Below are 26,757 nucleotides of genomic sequence, written 5' to 3' on the forward strand. Positions count from 1 at the left end.
TTTACGATATTCTTTATAAGTAAAGTAGTGAAAGTATGGAATAAAACAAAATGAATTCAGATTCAAAAAAACATTTTATTAAACGTTATTAGTTCCAATTTCCAAAGCACTGCATCATGGTACACGCACCAGTGACAGTACCATCAGGCAGACATCCACAAAAATTACATTCATCTCTGCATTGTAAATTATAGCATCCTTCTCCACAACGAGGAACTGCAAAAAATATGTTGTCACTGCTTTAATACAATGTTAATGAAAAATTTAACTTTACCTTAAATCTGTTGTATTGAGATAAATCAACAAAATAGTTTAATGATTCAACTTTTATAGAAATACCAATTCCTGAAATGTAACTTACAAAGCCAATTTCCAATACAATTTCCAATCTTTAAAAAGATCTAAGAATTTCCAAACGTGTAAAGAAATATAGAGGTACTGTAGAATAAATCAATTTTACGCTCTCAATTTGGAAAGGCATTTAACAGTACGAAATGTTATTGACTGCAGAAAAAGCCATGTATTGTATATTGAATTGAGACATTTCTTAGGAGAAGGCGAAGCGACGACTGTAACTAAGTTGAATTCAAATACTATTGTATTACATGAATCAGACTTAAGCCTTTTTCAGCAACCTGGTTTAAGATAAAAGTACATATTTTCTGCTTTAATGAATATAAAATGTTCTACATAATATTGGATTATATATATATATATATATATATATATATATATATATATATATATATATATATATATATATATATATATATATGTGTGTGTGTGTGTGTGTGTGTATACATTGTAGTTAGGGCTTTGATTAGAAAAGTCAAAAAAAAAATAAAAGTAGTCCGATAGAAGTTTGTATGTTTGCTCCTAATCAAAACCCTAACTGACAAAACCTTATTAAATTGACAATGTTCACAGTGTTGCAATAAACATGTTTCAGGAAAATGGCGTTATCCATCATTTCTATATTTCTCTTGAACACTGAATTACAATCTCGACAACATTGACTCGAAGAAAGGCAAACTAATCATTGTACTGTCGATAGTACTTTAAAATATATAATATTATAATCCATTGAAGCTCTTGTAGGTAAAGTGTTTCTATAGCTGCCTGGCAAAAATAAACATGTTGCTACTATAAAATTATAACAATACATTATAACTACAGTCCAATCTTCCTTATCACGTTACAAATAAGACAAAAAAAGCTGACTACTTAGTTGCACGTCCAAAGAGAACAAAAGAAAAGTAAAAATCTTTCACAAACAACACTATTGAAAGCATTTGTAGTAATGTGCCAAATTTATAGTTACTAATTTCGGAAGAATTAAAACATTGCTTTACCCTCTTTTAACAATTTTTTTTAAAGCGTGACGTACCGTGACAATTGATGTAGGTATAATCGGTGATGAGATTCCCTAGTGGAGAAGAAAAGGAGTAAAAGAGGCTACCACACTCCTGAGTAGTAGATGACGCTAACAATGATTTTCAGGAATGTGCTTGATACCTCACCATAGTACCTTTGTGATCTGTGAAGCAGGTGACCCGAACTTATTAGCTATGTATTGCAATTGAAATATATGTTAAGTACAATCTGCCCGGTGCAGAATTACTACAGTGCACCTCTACTACGGTGTACAGTGTACCTCTCCCATAAAACAATCTAGGTTTGGTTGGAACCATGTAATTGTAACTAGGGAGGGAGCCCTTCAGAATATCTAACAAATGGGAGACTCATAAGGGAAGTTCGCCTGCATAGAAACTAAGCATGCCATTTGAAGGACCGCTTCATGCTGATTACAAAGTAAAATTACTGTACGGTTGAACCATAACCCTAGGTCAAATAGTAATCGCACAGTATATTATTTAAATTATTTTTATGTACATATGTATATATTTAAAAAAGTTTCACCCTTAGTCTTTCCAAAATTTTATTCGACCTCAGTTTTCCAGATACAAGATTGAAATTTTGCCCACGTATTATGTGCATAATATCGTATTTTTTTTTAAAAAAAACATTAGATTCGTACGTGACTCGAGGCCAGGGCCCCTGGGGTGCCAAATGTTCGGGAAAAATGTTTGTTTCAAAAAATATCTAGGTTTTCTCGATTTTCCCGCTTTTGGTGTATAATCCGGACAAGCGAAAGGCGCTGTTGAAAAGTATGTTCTATCCTTAAAAAACAAGGTATGAACCATGATGCTATGATAAACATCATGGAAGCAGAAGCTGGTTGGGAGAAAGTCTAAAATTTGGAGGATAGTCTAAAAAGTGGAAATCTTTAAAGGGTTAATAAACATAGCCTTAATGAACCTTGAAGATTTCAAGATTTTAGAGCATATTATTAACAAGATCAGGAATGGCGTTGCTAATTATTACAGCTAGAATCAACAAAGACTATAAATTATGATTGACAATATAGTTGGCACTGAGAATCTATATGGACGAGTGCCAACGTCAAAAAACTAAAAGGCATATGAATTAAAACTAGCTCCAGAGGAGATAAAGATAATTTGAAGAGATCGATCAATACATGTACCAGGAAATTAGTTAGACGAGGGATGTTTAATATAAAAAATAGTTTAGACCACGAATTGCCGTAGAAAAAGACACAAGAACAAGGAAAGATCACTCTAAGGTAAGAGGCTTCATATTGGTCTAAAAAAGAAGTTTGTCAAGTGCTGCATATGAAGTATTGGACTTTATGGTTTAGAAACTTCAATATCACTAAATTTGAGAAGATATATTTGGAGAACTACAAAATGTGTTGTTGGAAGAAGATGGGGAATATAAAATGGACAAAGAGTGTAACAAACAAAGCTGTTTTAAAATACGTAGGGGAGAGCAGGGTGATTTCAGTCAGCTTCCTTTTCAGGAAGGTCAATTTTGTTAGATGTATCTTGAGAACATATTGTCTTCTTCATACCACCATGGGAGGAAAGGTGAAGAACGCACATGATCGACGATTTAAAACACAGAGGAAAATATTACGAGTCAGAAGAGCAAGCTGAAGATCGAGAAACGTGTAAGAATCATTTGCAGGGCCAGACATAAAATTAAAAGAAAAAGAGAAACAGCGTTAGTTCCAAGACCTGCCAAAAAGTAGAATTATTAATATTAATAGTAATAATAATAATAATAATAATAATAATAATAATAATAATAATAATAATAATAATAATAATAATAATAATAATAATAATAATAATAATAATAATAAAACCATCAAAGAGGTTTATGTATGTTACAAATCAGCCATGAAGTATATTTGTCACATTGAACTTCTACAGATCCCAGAGGTAATGGTATTTTGGGACACCTTTTAGTACAAAAATTTGCTATGTGAAACAGGCACTGTGAGGATGCAATAAAGATATTTGTCGTTTCTTCTATCTTTTTGTAATACATAAAACATTTTCATTTCTGCAATAACAATCTCATGACAGTTATAATTGTTTTGAACAATTCTCAGTACGGGAAAACTATCGAAGGAACTGATTTAGTAACAAGGTAGTGAACATTACGTACATACATAACGTATCCCTAATAACCAGTATAGTATACTCATGACTATGTTTATTTTATAATAAAATGTTTTTTTCTTTCATATAATTCATGAGTTATTATACGTTTGATTGACAACAGGATAACATTCTTCTTTGAGTTTAAATTTTATGTTAATAATATGTTGTATTTGAAAATATATTGTGCTAGAACGAACGCTTTTATCTAGTCCGTAAGAGGAAAATAATTCAAATATTCAATTTCAGATAGCAATGTACACTTGCCGAACGGAAAGTGAAATTTTTGTATCTGCTTGTCAAGGAAAACCATACCGTATCTATTTTTCGTTAACAAGTATCAAAATAAAACATTAGTGGAACTCACTCTTCTTGGTTAGCATAACCAAACTTTCAGAAAAGATACTATTCTGCAAACAAAAATTTTATGAAAAATGTTTCTATTACTAGTAAATAAGAGCACATTCTTACAGAATGAAACGTATCCTAAGTGTCAGTCAAACTTTGTGATATCAATTTATATATTACAATTTGTTTCAATTAATATAAAACATATAATAAATTATTTTATGGTTTGTTACAGATACAGAAATTTTAATCAAAACGTAACAGGATAAGTCCTACATAACACGATATATCTTCTTCATTAATTTCGTTGTTCTCTAATATAATATTTGTTATCGCAGTTATCTTATACTTTAGTTTACCTTATTTAATTATTGTAAAGCTTTATGTCTATACAGAAATTTGGATGCCGAAAAATGTCTAGTGTATAACTTCGTTATGATTAAAAAGTCCTTGCAAGTGTATTTTCGCCGTAGATTACATGTGTACTTAATCAATATTACATATAAGTAATATAGTCACACAGTAGACTCTTGATTCAGCTTTTTTGATCTCACTTTCCCATGATACTTAGCGGTTGGTGACGTCATGTGGATGTACCGCCAAGAAAGTTATAAAATAGATGATCTGCCCATACCATAAAATCATGAAACCATACATATCTTATGTTTCGTGATTTTCATACCTCTGAAAAATTACTCCGAGTATTTTTTCTAGTTTTTATTTTTATATCCGTACGTGCAGCATGTAACCATTGTATAATGTAAATCTGAAACAAGAACTTACAGAAAAATAAACGGCATACATTTCATGTCTACATATGACAATCGCAATGTTTTGAACGAACATATATGGAGGAAACGATAATACCCAATCAGACGTGGTGATAACAGGTTACTTTTTGGCTTCATTCAGTTAAAAGGATGAACATACATATGAGGAGAACAAGTCAAATCTAAACGAGAACTGGAGCTACCTGCTATTTTATATACCTTGATCGTCACATACTGTAATGTAAGAGTCAAAATTAAATTTGACACGAAATTTAAAGCCTTAATTTTCAGTGGAATATACTACTTATTTGGGAATTTGTGTGTTGTAGTATACAATGTAATATTAAGTAACCAGTGTGAGGTTCCTTTCATGTCAGGTTTCGGTGTTGCAAAGGTAAATGATAACGTTGAAACTTATGATAATTGTCAACCTAAATATACAAACAGGCACTATGTAAGAATTTTAATCATTAAGCTGATATTAATAAAATAAATATCTTCCTTCATTAAATATCTCTCATTTGACTTCTTAGTGATAATGCGAAGAGATGTGTAACACATTTTTGCGTGGAATTTATTTTAACCCTTTAATTGGCAAGCATTGATAGCATTACCACTAAAATATGTAGTTTGCTTTTATGCTTCAACCATGTCTTCCTGATCATAATTTCGTAATTTTAAAAGTATTTTTGTATTTTGGTTACAAAATAAAATTGTGTTTATTTCAAAACAACGTTGCCATAAAATATTTTTATATGTAGCTACTGAGTTGCATTGCCCTATTATGGTAAAATATCACAAGAATACTCTCAGTAATAGCAATAGTTTTGTTGAAATATTTTCCTATAGAGCAAGAAACCATTAATAAAAGATAAAATAACTTCCGCGGAACTTAGGAGATAAACCTTCTGCAATGCCAAATTTGAGTGTCTCCTGTTGATTAGATATTTCTAAAGTAGCGACCCACAAATGATGGTTATGAATATTGTATGAAAGCAATAATGCCAATTAAATAATCACTGAAGTTATAATTCGTACAGATAACGCAATAGAATGCGATGTTGCATGAGAGCAACACTGCCCCTAAAAGGGTTAAATATAATTTAGTTAATTGTATTGAGCAGCTTTCGCATGTAAAGTGCAACACATAAACAAGTCAGTAGAGTGTAATTAGCAGAGTTTTGTTACGATGAATCGAAGGTCAATATCCACTGTATATCATAAATGACCAAAAGATATCCTGATAAATAATTGTAGCCCCTGAGATGGATTGATATAATATTTCGTAGGATTAATTAATTATTTTATATTTTATATAAATGTATTATATCCATAAGATTTTATCTCAGAAGCTTAATCTCTTTCTGGATGTTCCAAACTGAAACATATTTCACGTTCAATACATTAATCAACATATTACCTGTATAAGATGGTTCATACGGATCTGGCATCGCCGGTACCAGCTGAATAATTAGAAAAGGAAAGTTCCCGTTTTAATCCCTCTTTGAGATATTTAATTGTCATGTGCTAATATGTATAAAAGAAGAGGCATAACAGTTATTTTCTGGAGCTTTTGAAACCTATTAATGCTCCCTACTGAATTATATCAACAGTATGATTGAGTATTTTATAAATCAAGGAATAAATCTGTAAACTTGCAGATAATGTTCTTTCCAGTGTTGATCCATAAAATGTTACTCTATATTGAAGTGCCAATTAAAATGCATATACAATTGTTCGGTTTGGAAAAAAATCATCCACTATCACACTTTTGATCTAAAGCACCAATATAGTGCACACAACTACTTTAAGTTGTCTCAGATTTAATTGGACATTGATTAATATATCTAAAAATATTCACTGAACGGAAGTATCACATTTTTAAACTCTTTAAACATTTTTCCTAGTAGTAGTATCCTGCGTGTCCTTTATATCAAGATTATCTTTTCAATTTAACAATGCATTTGCTATTAGATTAAATTAATATTCAAAATAGAGCATAACACCTATTGCTCACTCATTATTAACAATAATATATTTTCGAACTTGTATTAGCACTTGCTGACAGATTACCTAGCTTAATTTGATAAAAAGAATGAGAGACCACCAGAGATAAAGGTAAGAAGAGTTTATACAAACTATACTTACGAGAGAAAAAATCGTCTTTAGCAAGAGACAGTCCTACCAAGCACAGAATTAGCGCAATAACAACGAACTTCATGGTATGTTACCTCTAAGGTCGTGGGAAATGAAATATCTGTTAAGAGAAAGTGAAAACTCAAGAAGAGTTTACTAAATTAAATGAACGTTACATGAATTTCAAACGTGTATTAACTAGGACTTTCAATTCCGAATCATTTATTATCTAAGTATATAACAAGTTATAGATTTAGATAGTAAGTTATATACTTGCACATACATATATGCTTCCAAAATACAAATTAAACTGAAAGAAAAAGGGTTTATTAATCAAACGATAAAATGTATATAGAAACGGAAATTCATATGCTCATGCAATTACTCTGTATCTCGTTGTTCACCAAATGTTTTTAATTAATACAATTATAATACAGGCTTCTTCGTGGCTAAACGGTTAGCGTACGCCCCTTTGGCATGGGAAACCGGGTTCGTTTCCCGGCAGGAGCTCATGTGGTTCCAAATCCACCTTAATCACTAGGTCCACGTCTCATATAGCCTCGCTGCTGAGCGGGACGTTAAACTCAATATCAACTCAATTCAATTATCATAGATATAAATATAACAAAAATCACTTTTACTAAAATTTTCCGCAAGTAAGTTCCTTTTTTTAATTTCACGCATTTATATTCATTATCGATACTAAACAAAGGGACAAATAGGTTAAAGTGGCATTCAAACCTCTGTATTTTATCTGCTTTGCTAATAAACTAAATTGCTTTAAATATAACACCGTCACCTCAGAAGATACCCACTAAGAAACACATTACATTTTCAAGGAATGAAAACTAACATTAAAATATTGTGTTTGAAAAAATATTTCCTTTATGTTATTAAGTGGAGCGTATACATTGTGAGACCAAATAACATATTACTGCTCGATTCAGTATTTGAGGGGTTCCGTTGTTGAAGCAAAAAATGTTAAAATGCATGTGCGAAATAAACTACTATGTGGTATGAAGTTATATGCCTAAGACAATATTCAAACAATGAATGTTTTCTTCATATTTGTTTCGTGTGCTTCTTACGTATACAGACAGCTGGAAATGAATGTGACTAGTGTTTGTCGCGATCTGCTTTCTTTGATTGTAAAGTTTACCTTGGTTTTTGTACATACAAGTATAAAATTTATATAAAATATATATTAATGTGAAGATGCAAAAATATGTTTTCTTGATTTCAGTTACCGAAGACCCTTGTTTCGTTAAGTCTATGTAATCATTTATTCCTTGTCTTGTCCTCCGTCTACATTACTCCGTGGTTCAGAAGTTTTTTTTTTCTGGAGATAAATGCTTATCTCAATACCACTCGTTCACTTAAACCACGTTTTGCCACACATTGATCTACTGTAAGCATATATAACGTGAGTGCACTTTCTGAACGAGAGGGCAGCAGTCCCAACTGAATCCCTCACACCCACCCTCAGCCTACCTCACCCTCAGTCAACTCCCCCACACTCACCCTCAGTGACACTCACCGTTAGTTGACTCCCTCGCAGTCACCCACAGACACCCACACACCCAGTAGACTCCCTCAGACTCACCCTCATCTACCCTCACACTCAACTGACTCCCTAACATTCACCCTCAGACACTATAATCCTTAATCGAATCAACAGTTGAAATTGCAGTGTGAAACGTTTTAAAGTCATAGAAAAATAAACCTGGGAGAAGGTGGTTTCAGTCTCTAACCGGGGTTACTTTGTAACTGTTCAAATAAATCTTTAAATAAAAAATTATTTCTACTGGCACCTCCTGTTTTAGGTAAAGGTCTTAATTTTAGATAAAGTTCCTTTTCATGTAGATTGTAGAGCTCAGAAAGGCTTCATTTTCTTTGTTTTTTTAAGAAATCGCTAAGCCTTTTGGGCAGCTTGAAGTTTATATACATAGGAATTACTTACATTAGATTGTTTTAAAAAGAAATCCTGCAATTTTGGTGAGCTTCAAGCTCAAAGCTGCAAACCCCTTAAATCTTGCGATCATTATGGTTGAGATATTATTCTTGGACATATAGAGAAACCAACACAAAATCAGTCCACGGTGATTTTATTTCGTTCCTTAGTTGACATTTTTTGTGGTATATATGCTAAACTGTCAGAATGTGGTTCCTGTACCGGTAACAGAAAACATACAATTTTCTTTACAAATATCGATAATTCATACTAAGTAGTGATTCCAGTACCATAACTCTAATATCAATATTTGTATACTGCATGCAGTTTTGTATAGGAAGTGAAATGTATAAATTCTGAAGGGGAAACATTGCACAGAAGAATTATGTTCGTATATTTCTCATACTTTTTGTATGTGGTGCAAAGTATTCTTACCTGTGGGCTTACTTTACGCCAAAGTTTCTATTTCAATAACTATAGTCATACTGAATGTTTACTGCTTTCCTCATATTTCTAGCTATCATATGTTTAAAACACAATTTTCTAAGTCATTACCTTTGTAAGTCACATGGGATTTTCTTTAAAATTCCTCACGTCTGCTGCAAAGTAACACCATCTTACGGTACTGGATGACCTTTGTTTTAAACAATATCACTTACTCACAAAGCAGTACATTTTTTGGAAAGCCGTTTGAATGAACATTCACTTTACAATACACAGAGAATAGCTTTTATTTGCAGCAATAACGCCTGCAAGTAATATAGGATTGGAATGCAGGACGGGTTTCTGGAAGGGGTGGCAGTAGAACATTTCTCTCATGATCTGAAGGTGGTGCAAAATGTTTTCACCAGTGGGGAGGGGAGAATGACCCTTTGTCTTGTTATGGCTCAGAAATTTTATCTGAATGTAGTGCAGATGTTTTCTATGATGCGTAAAAATAATAATTCTACACACAAAAGTGATATTTGTATTCATATGTTAAAAAACGGGTCAAAGATTTTTCCACATAAGAAATATATACCACATATTCCTATTACTAGAAAGGGTATTCTTGCAGAAAATTTTAACGAAATTCAATAAACTAATTTCGTGCAAATAACTAACTCAATCCCTGATATAAATCATATATATATCTACTGATATATCAATAATTATAAGAAACAATATGTTGATAGTTAATGTTGAAAATAACACTTTTTGAACCTCGTCATCATTAACACTTATAATTTGCACTACCAGACGATAAGTTTTTCGAGTCTCGTGAGCATACCAAGCCTTAGATCTCAAACATCATTGTAGTGTTAAATGATCCGTATATATGTATAACCTATAAATTATTAAAGTAATTAATCGAACTCAATGATGAGCATTTATGAACGTTTCAAGATACTGAGATCATTATACAATACAATCAAATAAGACATTTGGTTTAAATGTAGTTAGCTTACACTCTTTTTAGACGTCGCGTGACGAAAAAGGATCTGAGAACTTCTAGAGAATCGTATACATCTTATACATAAATTTTCAAAACCAGACAACAAGTGATTCCTCAAGAATCGAGAGAAGACAAGGCGAGACTACGAAAAAATTTACGAGACGAAACCTAAAGATGTAAAGGAATCTCTATTCAAATTTTATCTGAACGTATTCGTGGTAATATTAATTGTGGATTAGCCAATGATTTCAGCAAATAGTAGAAAGTATTACTTTGGGTGCTGGGGGATGACTACGAATTTTCACTCATCGGTTTTCAACTTAGAAATAAGTAGCGCAATAAAACTCATATTTTCCTTTCCAATTCTACCCTCTTCATCTCCATGGTTGCGTACCAGAGCGGAATAACATTGCTACTTCTTTCTTTGTATTTCCTGAGCTCTTAGTCCTACTCACGTCAGTCTTTGTTCCAGACATAATACGCGAGTGGGCTTGGGACAAAGTGCTCGGATCTAACATAAATTATAAATTTCGAACACATGCTACTTTTGTAAACTTTCTTTTAGCAAATAATGCCCCAGTGCAACACTTAACATTTTCATGTTGCCCCTCAAAATTCTCTAGAAGAAAGCCTGATCTTTCAAAAATTGGATGTTTATAAGTAAATAATATTCATACTCAATGTCTCGTACATTCACATATAAAATAGGTATTTCACGTTTGCACACTCACTTTTATCCATTTTTTTATTATTATTTTACTCCTCGAAGTTAACTTGCTTATGTCAGATTAGGCTTTGAGATTCCTAATCAACAGCACACTGGAAATTATGAGTTTTTAGATGTTGTTCCTTATCACATGTGGGGTAATCTCAAAGAAGGCAGCTGACATTAAACATGGGTTATTTTCCTCACATTTCCTAACCACTGATCATATTCTGACTTCCATCATGCCTACTACACAAAACTCGATAAATTTCATGTTGTGAAGCCATATTCTCAGTATACAAAAAACTCTTGCATGATTATTGTTTTCGAACATACTGTATCTGGGAGAGCAGAAACATGGTATATTGAAGCTTTATCATTGAATGCCACAGAAGTAGATGGGAATACGCTTTCCAAATTGGATGCTTTGACCCGGTAAGGGGCGTCACTTCAAAACATCGTTTTCATCATCGAGAATTATAGTTGAACCTAGAGTAGAAACTTTTCAGATTTGAGGATCTAGACTCCAGGATTTCTACCCGAAAGACTAAGCTGATTATGTAGAAAAATATGGAGCTGTAATAATATTCTTGTTCTTTATCGTATCAAGTTTATCTCATTTATTTTTTCTAGTAAGATTCAATGTATGTTTTCTTAAGAGAAAAGTAAAAATATGAAACTTAAAAGTGTAATAATAGATACTTTACAAGAGCTACCAATGCTTTTAAGTAATATAAATTCATATTCAAACTAAATTATTTTTCTTTGTTTAGAGAAATTGGTGTGGTCAACAGTGGCAAGTCATCTAATTCAGATTAAGAATTAACATAGAAGTTCCCAATTCATAAACTTCGTTAAACTTAATCAATCAACTAAGGTTTATTAAGCTGAACGAACGTAACCTATGCATCCACTGTAAACGTTCATTTACAGATATTTCTCTCGAAAATGGTTCGAGATACGTTTTGGGCGTTCATAATGATTGTGCTTTCAAAATTAACTGGATGCAAGTGTCATTTAATGGATATATATTTCCAACGGACACCGAAGAATATGTACCAAATTTACTTAAACCGGAAAGTTTGCCATCTCCACTCTGAGCAACTTGATAAACTTAGGTAATTTTGGCACGGTTATTTTTCTCACTCGTAATTTTGTCACCTAAATATTAGCATGTAAGTAATTTTGTCACCGGATATTTTTACACAGTAAATTTATCGGTAATTTTATCACCATAGTACTAGCACATAGAAAAGCTTGTCATGGCTGTTTTCTACTTTTTTGAACTAGGTACAGACAAAGTAAACAATCAAAACTTTATTTTAATCAAACTTTGAAAACAATTCAATTGGTGTTATATTGTAGCTTTTTCAATATATAACTACATCCATATTAATATATGTATCTCTATAGAAAGAATGTGTATGTACCTTAGGAATGGTACAGAGACGTGATGAAACGCAATACACTCTCGGTCTCGTCTCGAGTTGAAAATCATCGTATAAGTCTCGGTGTCGTTTCGATCAATATCTGAAGCTCCTTCATGACTAAGCGATGATCTTACATGCCTTTGGCGTGGCAGACTCTTATTTAATTCCCGGCAGGTCATGTTGTAAGGATTCCTTGTTAAGCTGTAGTTCACAACTGATGTAGCCTCTTAGATATAATCGAAAGAGACGGAGCAACAGAAATTTGGTTCGAGATATCATCGATATCGGAAACCATCATTAAAAACTTTAATCAATAAATTCTAACACTTTGTATTAGATTATACTTGTCCAGCTGACAGACATTACACTACTAGCCAGAGCACATGCCTTTAGAGCATGGGGTAACTCATTCGTATCCCAGTTTGAGATCATTGAAAAATTTCAAAGCATAACGATAACTTAGTTTCCACCTTATACCGCAGGTCGATATCTCATATAGTTTCGGTGCTGAAAGGGACGCTGAATTCCAAACCAACTAACTATACGATTTACATCTTGATATTTCTAACCAACTCTGGTTTAATTTAATATTTCTCTTCCTCCCATGATCTTGTTTTATTCTGAATTTCCTACTCTCTACCAATCTTAGCATTTTATTCTCAGTTTCAGAACAAAGCTGATACAACACTAGCATTTGTCTTAAAAATAAAATAAACATATCTTTCCAAGGAAAATTTCTAAACTACGTGAAAAGAAATGTTCGCAATTGAAAGATGATATTTTTGTTTTACAAAACTAAGTATCGGAATATTTTGGTAACTTAGTTTTTCGGTCATTTCAGGAAGAATAAGATACATTGAATCCCAATTTATAATTGTATGCTGTTTAAAACATTCTGATGCGGGAGGACGTTGTTCAGTTCCCGTCGGGAACTCATGTGGTTTGGATTCCACTTTAATCAGTAGGTCCACGTCTCATATAGCCTCGCTGCATAAAGGGACGTTAAACTCAATAATCAACCAATCAATCATCCCGTGAGAATGGTGTGTATTTTCAAGCATATTTATGAAATGATAGGAGCATTTCAAAAGGTATGATACACATATGACATACAATCAGAATATTATAGGGATAACAACTCTGCAGTCCCCCTAGTTGTGGATAGAAGGATTAACATGTAAAAGTAATCGAAAACGACCTATATTATATCGAATTCACACTTTCAAAAGTCGCTGAGCTAATTGTTGAGAGTCCAGAAGACATTCAAGTTCAGGTTTAGCTTAACCCTCGAGAAGTCGCGCTGAAAAAGTAACGCGAGTAGTCGCGCGCGGTCAAAAAGACCGCACGAACATAATGTGTTGCAAATATCGTTTTAAACATTTTTCTTGTATTAGAAACTTAATTTTATATATTTTTTGATTAAGAGGGAATAACATTTTTATTATTATAATAAGTTTTACAGTGATAACTACTAGAGGAACCTACAATTAGACGTACTCTTTTTTTTATTTCTTATTTGGAATAAAATGATTTTTTTCGTTACATATTTCTTTAGATAGATATCTATGCACTAGTTTTATTGAAAATTCTAAATCTGATGACGATCTTTTTTTTTTTTTGTCAACTCTTTGGTTCGTCTAAAATTTGAAATGCAATAGTAAAAAATATACTATATAAACATAACACTAAAAGTTTCACAGCGCATTTTACATTCAATTTAGAGCTCACTCCTAGCTAAGCGGTTAGCATACATACCTTTGCCGTGAGACTTCCGGGTTCGATTCCCGGTGTTAGCTCATGTGGTTCGGATCCCACGTTAAGCAGTAGATCAACGTCTTACATAGCATTGATACTGAAAAGGGCGCTATATTGAAATCAAATCAAATTTACATTGAATTATTTTACGGTCCTGTTATTTTGAAACTTCACCTATACAGCACTACATTGAATTATTTTAAGTTATCTTCAAGTTTACACTGTTCTACACTTCGTCGTCGCTTATTTCGTCCTCTCCTGCTCCGACTATATTCGGGAAATCGCTGGTCATTTTTGGGTTTAAGATCTTCAGATTCGCTCGCAGACTCCTCACTTCACCTTTCGTGTTCACTCACTTATTATATATATATATATATATATATATATATATATATATATTTGTTATGATCTTCCTCAGACAAAGCTTCCACGAAATCGTCTCGGCTGATTTATCCAAATAGTCCATTCCTAACATTTCCCTCCGTTGTTTCAAGCTGCTCATTTCTAATTTTCTCTTTTTTCACACTCGATATCATTTTGTTAACTCTGTCGACCTCTCTTCCGTCCGTTAAAATAATATTTATGTTTATAAAGCTTAAAACGTCTCCAAAGCAAAGGTCACGTGCAGAGCGAAACACAGAAAAAACATTACACGGTTAGTCGCGCGCGGTGGAAAGCACCGCAGAATCACTAAACAATCACTAGTATTTAAACTAAACAACGGATAACGGAGTGATTGAGCAGAAATGTTTGGGAAGGTGAAATGGGAAGATTAGCTAGACGGAGGAGTCTGTCGGACAAACAGAATGGACACACGATCAAAAATAATTTCCCTGCGGTGCTTTTGACCGCGGCGCGACTACTCGAAGGTTAATTGAACAATAGATCTCCGTAAAACCTTATGATAACTTCTAGAAATGAATAGAACTATTGAACCTACCAGAAGGTTTTGAAAACAAATAAATAAATAAATAATAAGAAGAAAGGAAAATTTGTATACTGTCCCGGTATTACGCGTTCCTCCATCCACACACTTGAATCCTAACTTTCAATCCTCCATTATATTCTGACCAACTTTAGTTGTGATTCCTCAAGTAGTTCCACCCCTTTCGGACCGACATACAAAACCAAAGAGTAAATAATTACCTAAGAAGTTTCGGTAACCCATAATCCATATATATATATAAGTATATATATATATATATATATATATATATATATATATATATATATATATATATATATATGTGTGTGTGTGTGTGTGTGTGTGTATACATTGTAGTTAGGGTTTTGATTACAAAAGTCAAAAAAATGTAAAAGTAGTCCGATAGAAGTTTGTATGTTTGCTCGTAATTTTTTACAATTGAGTTTTCCCATGTGCCTTAAACTTTATTGTCAAACATTAACCAACAAACAACACTAAACGGGGAGTATGAATATAACGTAGACTTATTAAATTGATAATGTTCACAGTGTTGCAATAAACATGTTTCAGGAAAACGGCATTATCCATCATTTCTATATTTCTCTTGAACACTGAATTGCAATCTCGACAACACTGACTCGAAGAAAGGCAACCTAATCATTGTACTGTCGATAGTACTTTAAAATATATAATATTATAATCCATTGAAGCTCTTGTAGGTAAAGTGTTTCTATAGCTGCCTGGCAAAAATAAATATGTTGCTACTATAAAATTATAACAATTTGTAGTAATGTGCCAAATTTATAGTTACTAATTTCGGAAGAATTAAAACATTGCTTTACCCTCTTTTAACATATTTTTTAAAGCGTGACGTACCGTGACAATTGATGTAGGTATAATCGGTGATGAGATTCCATACTGGAGAAGGAAAGGTGTAAAAGAGGCTACCACACTCGTGAGTAGTGGATGACGCTAACGATGATTTTCAGGAATGTGCTTGGTACCTCACCATAGTACCTTAGCGATCAGTGAAGCAGGTGACCCGAACGTATTAGCTACGTATTGCAATTGAAATATATGTTAAGTACAATCTGCCCGGTGCAGAATTACTACAGTGTACCTCTACTACGGTGTACAGTGGACCTCTCCCATAAAACAATCTAGGTTTGGTTAGAACCATGTAATTGTAACTAGGGAGGAAGCCCTTCAGAATATCTAACAAATGGGAGACTCATAAGGGAAGTTCGCCTGCATAGAAACTAAGCATGCCATTTGAAGGACCGCTTCATGCTGATTACAAAGTAAAATTACTGTACGGTAGAACCATAACCCTAGGTCAAAGAGTAATGGCACAGTATATTATTTAAGTTATTTTTTATGTACATATGTATATGTATATATTTAAAAAAAAGTTTCACCCTCAGTCTTTCCAAAATTTTATTCGACCTCAGTTTTCAAGATAAAAGATTGAAATTTGGCCACGTATTATGTGGAAAATATTGTATGTTTTTCTTTTAAAAAAATTAGATCCATACGTGACCCGAGGCCAGGGCCCCAGGGGTGCAAAATGTTCGGGAAAAATGTTTGTTTCAAAAAATCTCTAGGTTTTCTCGATTTTCCCACTTTTGGTGTATAATCCGGATAAGCGAAAGACGCTGTTGAAAAGTATGCTTTATCCTTAAAAAACGAGGTATGAACCATGATGCTATGATAAACATTATGGAAGCAGAAGCTGGTTGGGAGAAAGTCTAAAATTTGGGAGAAAGTCTAAAAAGTGGAAATCTTTAAAGGGTTAATAAACATAGCCTTAATGAACCTTGAAGATTTCAAGATTTTAGAGCATATTATTAACAAGATCAGGAATGACGTTGCTAATTATTACAGCTAGAATCAACAAAGACTATAAATTATGATTGACAATATAGTTGGCACTGAGAATCTATATGGACGAGTGCCAACGTCAAAAAACTAAAAGGCGTATGAATTAAAACTAGCTCCAGCGGAGAGAAAGATAATTTGAAGAGATCGATCAATATATGTACCAGGAAATTAGTTAGACGAGGGATGTTTAATATAAAAAATAGTTTAGACCACGAATTGCCGTAGAAAAAGACACAAGAACAAGGAAAGATCACTCTAAGGTAAGAGGCTTCATATTGGTCTAAAAAAGAAGTTTGTCAAGTGCTGCATATGAAGTATTGGACTTTATGATTTAGAAACTTCAATATCACTAAATTTGAGAAGATATATTTGGAGAACTACAAAATGTGTTGTTAGAAGAAGATGGGGAATATAAAATGGACAAAGAGTGTAACAAACAAAGCTGTTTTAAAATACGTAGGGGAGAGCAGGGTGATTTCAGTCAGCTTCCTTTTCAGGAAGGTCAATATTGTTAGATGTATCTTCAGAACATATTGTCTTCTTCATACCACCATGGGAGGAAAGGTGAAGAACGCACATGATCGACGATTTAAAACACAGAGGAAAATATTACGAGTCAGAAGAGCAAGCTGAAGATCGAGAAACGTGTAAGAATCATTTGCAGGGCCAGACATAAAGTTAAAAGAAAAAGAGAAACAGCGTTAGTTCCAAAACCTGCCAAAAAGTAGAATTATTAATATTAATAGTAATAATAATAATAATAATAATAATAATAATAATAATAATAATAATAATAATAATAATAATATCAAAGAGGTTTATGTATGTTACAAATCAGCCGTGAAGTATATTTGTCACATTGAACTTCTACAGATCCTAAAGGTAATGGTATTTTGCGAAACCTTTTAGTACAAAAATTTGCTATGTGAAACAGGCACTGTGAGGATGCAATAAAGATAGATGTCGTTTCTTCTATCTCTTTGTAGAGAAATTGGTGTGGTCACCAGTGGCAAGTCATCTAATTCAGATTAAGAATTAACATAGAAGTTCCCAATTCATAAACTTCGTTAAACTTAATCAATCAACTAAGGTTTATTAAGCTGAACGAACGTAACCTATGCATCCACTGTAAACGTTCATTTACAGATATTTCTCTCGAAAATGGTTCGAGATACGTTTTGGGCGTTCATAATGATTGTGCTTTCAAAATTAACTGGATGCAAGTGTCATTTAATGGATATATATTTCCAACGGACACCGAAGAATATGTACCAAATTTACTTAAACCGGAAAGTTTGCCATCTCCACTCTGAGCAACTTGATAAACTTAGGTAATTTTGGCACGGTTATTTTTCTCACTCGTAATTTTGTCATCTAAATATTAGCATGTAAGTAATTTTGTCACCGGATATTTTTACACAGTAAATTTATCGGTAATTTTATCACCATAGTACTAGCACATAGAAAAGCTTGTCATGGCTATGTTTTCTACTTTTTTGAACTAGGTACAGACAAAGTAAACAATCAAAACTTTATTTTAATCAAACTTTGAAAACAATTCAATTGGTGTTACATTGTAGCTTTTTCAATATATAAGTACATCCATATTAATATATGTATCTCTATAGAAAGAATGTGTATGTACCTTAGGAATGGTACAGAGACGTGATGAAACGCAATACACTCTCGGTCTCGTCTCGAGTTGAAAATCATCGTATAAGTCTCGGTGTCGTTTCGATCAATATCTGAAGCTCCTTCATGACTAAGCGATGATCTTACATGCCTTTGGCGTGGCAGACTCTTATTTAATTCCCGGCAGGTCATGTTGTAAGGATTCCTTGTTAAGCTGTAGTTCACAACTGATGTAGCCTCTTTGATATAATCGAAAGAGACGGAGCAACAGAAATTTGGTTCGAGATATCATCGATATCGGAAACCATCATTAAAAACTTTAATCAATAAATTCTAACACTTTGTATTAGATTATACTTGACCAGCTGACAGACATTACACTACTAGCCAGAGCATGTGCCTTTAGAGCATGGGGTAACTCATTCGTATCCCAGTTTGAGATCATTGAAAAATTTCAAAGCATAACGATAACTTAGTTTCCACCTTATACCGCAGGTCGATATCTCATATAGTTTCGGTGCTGAAAGGGACGCTGAATTCCTAACCAACTAACTATACGATTTACATCTTGATATTTCTAACCAACTCTGGTTTAATCTAATATTTCTCTTCCTCCCATGATCTTGTTTTATTCTGAATTTCCTACTCTCTACCAATCTTAGCATTTTATTCTCAGTTTCAGAACAAAGCTGATACAACACTAGCATTTGTCTTAAAAATAAAGTAAACATATCTTTCCAAGGAAAATTTCTAAACTACGTGAAAAGAAATGTTTGCAATTGAAAGATGATATGTTTGTTTTACAAAACTAAGTACCGGAATATTTTGGTAACTTAGTTTTTCGGTCATTTCAGACTGGGAAGAATAAGATACATTGAATCCCAATTTATAATTATATGCTGTTTAAAACATTCTGATGCGGGAGGACGTTGTTCAGTTCCCGTCGGGAACTCATGTGGCTTGGATTCCATTTTAATAAGTAGGTCCACGTCTCATATAGCCTCGCTGCATAAAGGGACGTTAAACTCAATAATCAACCAATCAATCATCCCGTGAGAATGGTGTGTATTTTCAAGCATATTTATGGAATGATAGGAGCATTTCAAAAAAGTATGATACACATATGACATACAATCAGAATATTATAGGGATAACAACTCTGCAGTCCCCTAGTTGTGGATAGAAGGATTGACATGTAAAAGTAATCGAAAACGACCTATATTATATCGAATTCACATTTTCAAAAGTCGCTGAGCTAATTGTTCAGAGTCCAGAAGACATTCAAGTTCAAGTTTAGCTTAATTGAACAATAGATCTCCGTAAAACCTTATGATAACTTCTAGAAATGAATAGAACTATTTAACCTACCAGAAGGTTGTGAAAACAAATAAATAAATAAGAAGAAGAAAGGAAAATTTGTATACTGTCCCGGTATTACGCGTTCCTCCATCCACACACTTGAATCCTAACTTTCAATCCTCCATTATATTCTGACCAACTTTAGTTGTGATTCCTCAAGTAGTTCCACCCCTTTCGGACCGACATACAAAACCAAAGAGTAAATAAATACATAAGAAGTTTTGGTAACCCAAACTCCTTAAGTATGAGATGAAATTTGTTAATTTAACGTCCCAAGGATATGCCGTTTACGCTAAAAAAGACGACCGACTAATGCAAATGAATAACGACAAAATTAAGTCATTGTCTTCACTCACTAAGAACTGAACCTGAGAAAATTTTACACCACAGTTGCACACTCTGACCACTAGAATAGTGACGAATAGGCTAAGAAAAGAAATATCAGTAGTTTATAATGGTATTAGTAACGGTTGAACTATCCATTAATTTTATTTTATACGGTAGTGGCAAAACATAATGTGTACTGTATACTTGAACAGGCAACCAAATTTCAAACTTATGAATTTAACTTAAAATACTTTAAGTTCACTGGTGAAAATGAAAGAAATATACTGCTAAGCAGGCATATAGAAGCTAATACTTCAAACTCTTAAACTATAGATCATCCGTTACAACAAATGTTATGAGAACTTGTTACATTGATACCTCTTACAAGGAATGTTTTTCGAAAAATTGCAGACTTAAACACTTTCTGACCTTCCCACTCCTTTCTAGCGTTTATAGTTTGTTTCTGACACAAACAACGTGTTGTCCGCATGAATAAGTAACTACCAAATTCAAAGAAACAAAGTGTATGATTCTAATTACTGCAAAAATATTTATAATCTGTTTTTACTCTTATATGAATGCTATGGTTTGGCTTGGCTTATATAAAATATGTTGTTATCTTTTCTATGTATATAACCACACAAAAGTCCTAGAGAGGGGGGAAATGAAAATGTTCTTCAAGGAGGAATCTAAATCTTTGTCACAAAGAATATCCTTTCACCTTTTCCGTCAATTCATACACTGGACCAGCTGATGCTTCATGTCCTGAGTAAGTCATACTCTGCCAACCAGGTTTCTACTCTATATGAAGTTTGCAGGAAAGTGCTATTTCAACCATTCTCCAAAGAAATAACTTTCAAACATAGTTCCTCCAGGAATGCATTCTGGTGATGGTTATTTTTCTTAACCTTCACTCACACTCAGCGTCAATCAATTACCTCATTTTCAACCTCAGCCACACTCACCCTCACTTGACTCCCTCACACTTACCCCCACCCACCCTCACCATCAATATAACCAATTATATTACAAACTGTGCTTCCCGTTAAGGTAACCATTTTTCGTTCATCAGAGAATAATAGTTGATCAAGAGAACGAGAAATTTCCAAATTTATTTCCAGAAGCTTCCAAATTTATACGGAATTTCCTAAGTAAAACCAATAATATATATATATATATATATATATATATATATATATATATATATATATATATATATATATATATATATATATATGATACTGCTTTAGTTGGTATAACGTTAGCTTTTAACGTTAATGTATAGTTAGGTTGGTGAAGACCTTGCTTCAGTGTGGTTCCGTGCTTGAATTTAGTTTCCACTTATATTATTTTAGCAGTGTAAAAAGTTGTAATACTATCATACTAAAGAGGGTTTTTGATCCAAAATTTAAAATACTGAAAACAACACAACTGGACATTTGGAGAGTCTCGTTAATAAATGTTATGGTCCGTTAGTAGTTATTATTAGTAGTTATATATTGTAATAGTAATATGCCATCATTATAGGTTGTCCCCATGTTTCCGTTATTTTAATTTTGGATAAAGAATCGATTTTTAATAGTTGGATTGATACCTTTACCGAACGTTATTCCCATAAATCTTTTGTGGTATTTAGGAAGTTCTGATCTGTGAATAACTGTTTTATTGAATATATTTATCAGTGTTTCTAGTGTGTCAAATCGTATATCATAGTGTATATTTATTGTAATAGCAAACGTAACTGGATAATACCTTAATTAATTCTATCCTCATGATGAATAAATTAAGGTTGCGTGCTCCGATGAATTGTCATAGGCAAGTCAGCATATGGATCAGATTTACAATGAGATTAGTATTAGATTATGTAATTATGTTTCTGGTGTTTCGTCATGTAAGGCGATGTAGGACAAATTTTAAAGGATAACGTTCCTCGGCAATCACACTGTTCGGGGTAACGAATTAGGTTAATTATGTTAATTATTGACATTTTCTTTTTTTCAACTAAATGTTTGTCTTATTGTTATTCTTATTTTGTGTTATAATATATGAATTATCTTCTCCAATTTTATAATAACTGCACCCAAACAGAATAACATATTTTAACTTGCAATGGATCTAATGTTAACCCTTGGTATACCAAGCGTGCTCCCCTAGGGACCCCACTGAATGTTTTTAGTGATTTTGCCGCAACTATAAGAAACAATTTATTCTTGATTTTTGTATGTGTCCTTTATACCTTAGAGACGTATACTATATATTTGAACATACGTTGCTTTCATTCTGAAAAAAGAAAAAAAATTGAACTGGAGTCCATGCAGGACCCTTCTTGGTAAACTATTTTCCATATTTTAATTACTTTATTTTTTATTTTTACAGATTGTGAATGTTGAAGCTTTTTGAGAATGGCTCGTAGGCGGATCTCAAATGATGATATTGCTTATATGCTTAATGAACGTAATCGCAGTGACCCAGAAGATGTCCTGGGTGAATCTGGTGAGGACTTCATTCCACAAAATGGTGTGTCAGAATCAGAAGACAGCTTTGAAGTCAATTCTGAGGAAAGTGACATTGCTAGTAAACCATCAGATGTTCCTTGATGACCAAATTGTAGATACAATTTGCACCCACCCTAATGCTGAAGCATCACGTGTTACTCGCGATTTCATTGCAAAAAATTATCCAAACAAAACGAAAGTGTGAACCAATGTAGATTCTGTCGAAACGAGAGCATTTTTTGGTGTGCTACTGATCGCTGGAGCTCTTCGCTGCCGAAAGAAAACGAATTTCCGAAATGTGGAAGACAAATGAAAGTATTCGTCGTGAATTTTTATTGCTGCCATGACACGGAATAGATTTGCACATATCCTACAGTTTATCAGGTTTGATGATAAAGCAACACGTGCTAAAAGAAAGAAAAAAAATAAACTTGCAGCCATAAATGAAATTTGGAATTGCTTTGTAGAAAATTGTAAGAAGTTACTTGAACTTTTTTTAGGAAATCACAGTGGATGAGCAGTTAGTCCCATTTCGGGGCAAATGTTCAATGAAATAATACATTATATCGAGACCAGGAAAATAGGGGATCAAGGTCTGGGCAGCTGCAGACGTGAAGACGTCATATTTGTTCAACATGCAAGTCCATACTGGGAAGCTTCCAGGAGGGGCACGAGAGAAAAATTTGGGACACCGTGTAGTATGTAAAATGATGGAACCACTGTTTGGATCTGGAAGAGGGGTAACTACAGAGAATTACTTTACATCTGGGCAAACAGCTGAATTTTTACTGAAGAAGAATATTACCATGGCAGGAACTTTGAGAACAGAAAAAAAACTTACTTTCCCGCAATGATGGAAACAGCAAAAGAAAGAGATCTGTGTTCATCAAAATTCATATTTTCAAACAATATATCAGTGGTGAGCTATGTACCAAAGAAAAACAAAACAATCCATGTACTTTCCAGTCAGTTTGTAGATGATTCAGTTTCTAAAGAAAGTCAAAGAAACCCAACATGATACTCGAATATAACCGTACAAAAGGTGGGGTGGATACTGCAGATAAGTTGATCAGAGAATACTCTTGTGCCAGACTACATCAACATCGCCTCTGAGAATCTTCATGAACATGGTTGATATTGGAGCTTTGAATTCTTTCATAATTTGGATTTCAATAAACAAAGACTGGAAGTGTCGGCAGACAAATCGTATTTATCAATTTCTGTTGGAGTTAGGCAAGGAGCTAATCAAACCCAAAGTTCTGAGCAGAGCAAAGCTTACAGGACCCCAGCTTGGTGAACTACGTTGGTAATTTGGGCTTGGTATATTAAGGGTTAACAACACCAATAGCTACTAAGAAAAATTCAATTATGGACCTAAAATAAATATGTGAAATACTATATTTCCAATTTCACCAAGAAAAAGCTTTTCTTCCATACTTCCATATACTATAATTAATTATGATAAAAAATAAAACATAATAAAATGAGATACTGAAATAAATATCTGAACGTTTCATGTACTAATGAATTTGTAATTTCGTTATATAAGTATAGTTCTAAAAGTATTATGATTATAATATATACCTAGGTATATTTATGTAAACTAGGCTGCGGTCCCGATTTTATCCTTAAATTATAAACAATTTAACCCTTATCCCTGCAACCGGGGCCTCCTAGGCCCAGTAGCTTCATTTTTTCCTAAAATTTCTCAATAACCATACATATTTCGAAGACATAAAATACTGAATTCTTCTATCTTTCGTCGAAGTTAAAATCATGAACATATCGAGTTGCTAAAGCTTTTTTTTTTAATTTGAAAATCTTTTCCTGACGTAACCGGGCAACCGGGGCCTAGGAGACCCCGTATAACTTTAGTGAATTTTTTGTCAAATTTAGATCAAATTGTCACATAATTATATATTGAACACGTGACTATTGTAACCTTTAGTCGGAACAGTATGCGGCAACAGACATTGAATTTTGAGTGTTCTGCACTTAAAATATATACTGGGCCTGACAGGCCACGGTTGCCCGTTTACGTTACAAAAATGTCTTGCCCGGATAAGGGTTAAGAACTCAGATAATTCAGGAGCCATATACAAAGATAACACTGTACGTTGTACCTTTACTTTAGTAACCGTACTATCTTTGCAAGCACTAACCACCAAAATTCAAGAAGAAAGAATGAAGAAAGATTTTTTGGTAAAGTTACGCTACTGCATTTAGAATATCGATATTTTGAATTTATATTTTAACATTTTAGACTTGGGTCAGTCCGTCTGTACACATGTATCAAAGTAAAAGCAGTAGGAGATACATAGGTATATATTTTTGTAATCTATCTAAACTACCAAAAATATGTTGCATTTCTTCTGTTAACTTTCTATTCAAGCCGCAAGTAGTAGAAGATAGATATTCTCTGTTACAGCATTGATTGTTATACAACTAGAAAAGTAACGAGTACCAAGAAGACGCTTATTAATATCGATTCATCTTTTGAATGTAAATATACATTGTTCATCCTTAATCTCACTACTATAAATTGAGGTTGAAGATTTGGCAGTTATGTTTGGTTTTAAACACTTATTTCTGTAGAACGGAAACGTGCAGTAAGAGAAACCGAGTAACAAGTTTGTGGAATTGTTTGAGTGGAATCCGTCTACTCCATTAACGATTTATTCCCTCTGGAAATAGCAGAAATTGACCATTACTGATATCAACATTAATCACAATAAATAAACCGCAAAAGATAGAGCGAATCTTTCATATTATGTTTTAGTTGTACAAGATTAGATTATATTACTTCTTCAGTCTACACTCTTTAAACCGAAAGCGACACGTAGCAACAACCTCTAGTTTAAACGTTGATAATCATACACAAAAAGCAGTAATAGTTAGCGAAAAGCAGTTTCTTTTGGCTCGATTCACCGTGGAACAAAATATTAACTACACCCTCCTATATCTACTGAAATGGGAAGAGATAGTACATTACTACAAATTTCGGATTCAGTGTTATTCCCCATGTAGGAAAAACGGTAAAATATGGCGATAATAGCTTGTTTTCGGAATCTAGTAGTCAAATAAAGAAAAGGTTGTGTGATTCAAATTAAGTTAAAACTCACAGACGAAGTGTTATAAATTAACCATTACCCATTTCAACGTTGATTGTTACGTAATAAATATGGTAATAGCAACAACCAGTGTTTAGAATCGATTCAGCACTTGAGTTAAAAATACTATGTGAGAGTTAAAAGAGGAAAAATCTGAATGCTTCTTCCTTTTAGATAAAAGGAGCAGTTTTCTAAAAAGAAAAGTACATGAGTCAAAATTTCGTACCGAAGACAGTTTTCAGAAAAAGGTAAAACGACACGTGTAAAAACGAGGAGAAAACAAAATTGGTCTCATCATGATCTTTCATTAGTAACAAATGTCGATATAAACAATAACGAAAAAATTCAATACGATTGGGTTCGTTTTCTAAAAGTAATTTAATGGAAAGTAGCAGTGTCACGTGAACAAAACGTTAAGAAGAAGTTTGGTTTGCAAGAGTGTAATATTATCTCAAGTTTGAAACTTATCTCTTCGCAAAGAAGTTCCAAGCAACACTTTTATCCAAAGGAAATAATTGCAGCTGACTTGAGAATCAATCCAATATTCTGTTTTTGGATTTATCTACAGAAATGTATATTAATATTTCATGTAATGTATATTAAATACATATCCTATTTGAATTGATAGCATAGTAAACTACAAGGTTTTTCTATCCAAATCTTTTTCAGTCAGGTAATACGGTTCATCATTTAGTAGAATAATATCTTTCAAATAGCAAAAGTAAGAGTATTGAACGTTGAAATCGAAATAAATATATTTCAATTAGTATTCAACTTGTGATTTGCCTACAATGCAATTCCGGTAATAAAATATAGGTATGAAAAAATGTTGATAGAATATCTTCCAAAATGTAGATTAAATATGCAAGTAAAAGTAATATATATGCAGGGATACTTACCAATATAGAACCAAACAGAATCGATGTTAGCAAATAATGCTTAACTATCCACAATATTTCACCTTTTATAT

The 26,757-nt window shown here is 33.1% G+C and overlaps 1 long non-coding RNA gene across 1 annotated transcript; it reads right to left on the reverse strand.

Annotated features, from left to right (window-relative positions):
• Positions 1–91: 91 nt before the first annotated feature.
• Positions 92–26,757, reverse strand: LOC145691742 (uncharacterized). Its single transcript, XR_014132520.1, has 3 exons — positions 26,687–26,757; positions 6,794–6,902; positions 92–216 (listed from the first exon to the last, which is right to left on the reverse strand). It is a non-coding gene; the product is annotated as an uncharacterized LOC145691742 (long non-coding RNA).

Source organism: Thermobia domestica, chromosome 8, assembly GCF_964235325.1.
Source record: "Thermobia domestica chromosome 8, izTheDome1.hap1.1, whole genome shotgun sequence".
NCBI classification, from domain to species: Eukaryota; Metazoa; Arthropoda; class Insecta; order Zygentoma; family Lepismatidae; genus Thermobia; species Thermobia domestica.